This window comes from Odontesthes bonariensis, unplaced genomic scaffold (genome assembly GCF_027942865.1).
Source record: "Odontesthes bonariensis isolate fOdoBon6 unplaced genomic scaffold, fOdoBon6.hap1 scaffold_184, whole genome shotgun sequence".
Lineage (NCBI taxonomy): Eukaryota > Metazoa > Chordata > Actinopteri > Atheriniformes > Atherinopsidae > Odontesthes > Odontesthes bonariensis.
Genome location: NW_027457399.1, coordinates 40,348 through 45,000, shown reverse-complemented (window position 1 = coordinate 45,000; position 4,653 = coordinate 40,348).

Here is a 4,653-nt window from a genome sequence, read left to right as displayed (position 1 = left end):
CCTGGATGTGTCATTGCACAGGGCATGAGTGCCTGGATGTTCTGAGAGGGGAGCAGGGATGAATGCTGGACCGAGGAGAGGTGCTGAAACTCGGCCTGGATCTGTGTCTGTGACTGGACGTTATGAGAGGGGAGCAGGGATGAATTCCTGACCGAGGAGAGGTGCTGAAACTCGGCCTGGATGTGTCATTGCACAGGGCATGAGTGCCTGGATGTTCTGAGAGGGGAGCAGGGATGAATTCCTGACCGAGGAGAGGTGCTGAAACTAGGCCTGGATGTGTGTCATTGCGCAGGGCATGAGAGACTGGATGCTGTGAGAGGACAAAAGCCGTGAATGCTGTCCGAGCAGAGGTGCTGAAACTCGGCCTGGGTTCTGTTTGTCTGTGCGCAGGGCATGAGTGCCTGGACGTTATGAGAGGGGAGCAGGGATGATTGCCTGACCGAAGAGAGGTGCTGAAACTCGGCCTGGATGTGTGTCTCTGGGCCGGGCCATGAGAGACTGGCTGTTGGGAGAGACGGCAGCCATGAATACTGGACCGAGGAGAGGTGCTGAAACTCGGCCTGGATGTGTGTCTGTGGGCAGGGCATGAGAGACTGGCTGTTGGGAGAGGAAAGCAGCCATGAATGCTGTCCATGCAGAGGTGCTGAAACTCGGCCTGGATTTGTGTCTGTGGGCAGGGCACGAGAGCCTGGATGTTGGGCATGAATCCCAGTTCAGAAAAAGGACCTTTTCTGAAAGAAACACAGGAATCGCCTTCTTTTCCCGAGTTAAGACGAAATACGGATTTTTGTTAAAAAGTGATTTCCTTGGGCCAGAACAAGTTCAGACTCCTTAGTCCTTCATATATACATACATATATATCCATTCTAAGTAAGTTGCTTGCATAAAACCTGCACAAACCCGGATAAATGGCCTCTTTTGGGATCAAAACACAGGAATCGCCTTCTTTCCCGAGTTAAGACGAAATACGGATTTTTGTTAAAAAATGATTTCCTTGGGCCAGAAACAAGTTCAGACTCCTTAGTCCTTCATATATACATAGAGATATATCCATTCTAAGTAAGTTCCATGCATAAACCTGCACAAACCCGGATAAATGGCCTCTTTTGGATCAAAACACAGGAATCGCCTTCTTTTCCCGAGTTAAGACGAAATACGGATTTTTGTTAAAAGTGATTTCCTTGGGCCAGAACAAGTTCAGACTCCTTAGTCCTTCATATATACATAGAGATATATCCATTCTAAGTAAGTTCCATGCATAAACCTGCACAAACCCGGATAAATGGCCTCTTTTGGGATCAAACACAGGAATCGCCTTCTTTTCCCGAGTTAAGACGAATACGGATTTTTGTTAAAAAGTGATTTCCTTGGGCCAGAACAAGTTCAGACTCCTTAGTCCTTCATATATACATAGAGATATATCCATTCTAAGTAAGTTCCATGCATAAACCTGCACAAACCCGGATAAATGGCCTCTTTTGGGATCAAAACACAGGAATCGCCTTCTTTTCCCGAGTTAAGACGAAATACGGATTTTGTTAAAAAGTGATTTCCTTGGGCCAGAACAAGTTCAGACTCCTTAGTCCTTCATATATACATAGAGATATATCCATTCTAAGTAAGTCCATGCATAAACCTGCACAAACCCGGATAAATGGCCTCTTTTGGATCAAAACACAGGAATCGCCTTCTTTTCCCGAGTAAGACGAAATACGGATTTTTGTTAAAAAATGATTTCCTTGGGCCAGAACAAGTTCAGACTCCTTAGTCCTTCATATATACATACATATATATCCATTCTAAGTAAGTTCCATGCATAAACCTGCACAAACCCGGATAAATGGCCTCTTTTGAGATCAAAACACAGGAATCGCCTTCTTTTCCCGAGTTAAGACCAAATACGGATTTTTGTTAAAAAGTGATTTCCTTGGGCCAGAACAAGTTCAGACTCCTTAGTCCTTCATATATCCATTATAAGTAGGAACCATGCACACACCTCTTTAAATGACCTTTATCCCGGTTCAGAAAAACGCCAAAGTGTCAAAAAGTACCAGGGGCATGAAGCCGGTTCAGAAAAACGTCAAAGTGTCAAAAAGTACCAGGGGCATGAAGCCCGGTTCAGAAAAACGTCAAAGTGTCAAAAAGTACCAGGGGCATGAAGCCCGGTTCAGAAAAACGTCAAAGTGTCAAAAAGTACCAGGGGCATGAAGCCCGGTTCAGAAAAACGTCAAAGTGTCAAAAAGTACCAGGGGCATGAAGCCCGGTTCAGAAAAACGTCAAAGTGTCAAAAAGTACCAGGGGCATGAAGCCCGGTTCAGAAAAACGTCAAAGTGTCAAAAAGTACCAGGGGCATGAAGCCCGGTTCAGAAAAACGTCAAAGTGTCAAAAAGTACCAGGGGCATGAAGCCCGGTTGAGAAATATTTTCTAAGTGCCAAAAAGTACCAGGGGTGAGAATCCCGGTTCAGAAAATTTTCTAAGTGCCACATAGTACCAGAGGTGAAAAAGTTTATAGTACCAGGGTGATAAAGTTTGAAAAAATTTCTGTCAGAGAACGGAAAAGGGGACGATGGGCCGAGTCAGCCCAAGGCCCGCCCCTATTCTCCCACACGACGAGGTTATTAGCAGACGACGAAAACACCATCTGCACGATTTCAGAAACCCAGTTTTCGGAAAAATATCTGAGTACCAGACTGGGACGGTGAATTGATAATCCGAAAGATGACACTTTCCACGGCCTGAAATGATGGAGGAAGGGGGCAAAAAGCTCCAGCCTGGCTCCTGGAGGAGGGGGTCCAAAGGCAAGAACGTGTGTCCGAGGATGGGTGCAGGAGAGCGGATTCAAGGCGCGGCTGACCGCTGGAAGCTCCAGGCCGGTTCCTGGAAGATGGGAGGCCGACTTTGGCAGAGCATGAGTCCGAGGAAGGTGCTTGAGAGCGGATTCAAGGCGCGGCTGACCGCTAAAGGCTCCAGGCTGGTTCCTGGAAGATGGGAGCCGGCCTGGAGGAGAATGTTGTCCGAGGAAGGTGCTGGAGAGCGGATTCAAGGTGCGGCTGACCGCTGGAAGCTCCAGGCTGGTTCCTGGAAGATGTGAGGCCGACTTTGGCAGAGCATGAGTCCGAGGAAGGTGCTGGAGAGCGGATTCAAGGTGCGGCTGACCGCTGGAAGCTCCAGGCTGGTTCTTTGAAGATGTGAGGCCGGCCTGGAGGAGAATGAGTCCGAGATAGGTGCTGGAGAGCGGATTCAAGGTGCGGCTGACAACTGGAAGCTCCAGGCTGGTTCCTGGAAGATGTGAGGCCGACTTTGGCAGAGCATGAGTCCGAGGAAGGTGCTTGAGAGCGGATTCAAGGTGCGGCTGACCGCTAGAAGCTCCAGGCTGTTCCTGGAAGATGGGAGGCCGACTTTGGCAGAGCTTGAGTCCGAGGAAGGTGCTGGAGAGCGGATTCAAGGTGCGGCTGACCGCTGGAAGCTCCAGGCTGGTTCTTTGAAGATGTGAGGCCGGCCTGGAGGAGAATGAGTCCGAGATAGGTGCTGGAGAGCGGATTCAAGGTGCGGCTGACCGCTGGAAGCTCCAGGCTGGTTCCTGGAAGATGTGAGGCCGACTTTGGCAGAGCATGAGTCCGAGGAAGGTGCTTGAGAGCGGATTCAAGGTGCGGCTGACCGCTAGAAGCTCCAGGCTGGTTCCTGGAAGATGGGAGGCCGACTTTGGCAGAGCATGAGTCCGAGGAAGGTGCTGGAGAGCGGATTCAAGGTGCGGCTGACCGCTAGAAGCTCCAGGCTGGTTCCTGGAAGATGGGAGGCCGACTTTGGCAGAGCTTGAGTCCGAGGAAGGTGCTGGAGAGCGGATTCAAGGTGCGGCTGACCGCTGGAAGCTCCAGGCTGGTTCTTTGAAGATGTGAGGCCGGCCTGGAGGAGAATGAGTCCGAGATAGGTGCTGGAGAGGCGATTCAAGGTGCGGCTGACCGCTGGAAGCTCCAGGCTGGTTCCTGGAAGATGTGAGGCCGACTTTGGCAGAGCATGAGTCCGAGGAAGGTGCTTGAGAGCGGATTCAAGGTGCGGCTGACCGCTAGAAGCTCCAGGCTGGTTCCTGGAAGATGGGAGGCCGACTTTGGCAGAGCATGAGTCCGAGGAAGGTGCTGGAGAGCGGATTCAAGGTGCGGCTGACCGCTAGAAGCTCCAAGGCTGGTTCCTGGAAGATGGGAGGCCGACTTTGGCAGAGCTTGAGTCCGAGGAAGGTGCTGGAGAGCGGATTCAAGGTGCGGCTGACCGCTGGAAGCTCCAGGCTGGTTCTTTGAAGATGTGAGGCCGGCCTGGAGGAGAATGAGTCCGAGATAGGTGCTGGAGAGCGGATTCAAGGTGCGGCTGACCGCTGGAAGCTCCAGGCTGGTTCCTGGAAGATGTGAGGCCGACTTTGGCAGAGCATGAGTCCGAGGAAGGCGCTGGAGAGCGGATTCAAGGTGCGGCTGACCGCTAGAAGCTCCAGGCTGGTTCCTGAAGATGGGAGGCCGACTTTGGCAGAGCTTGAGTCCGAGGAAGGTGCTGGAGAGCGGATTCAAGGTGCGGCTGACCGCTGGAAGCTCCAGGCTGGTTCTTTGAAGATGTGAGGCCGGCCTGGAGGAGAATGAGTCCGAGATAGGTGCTGGAGAGCGGATTCA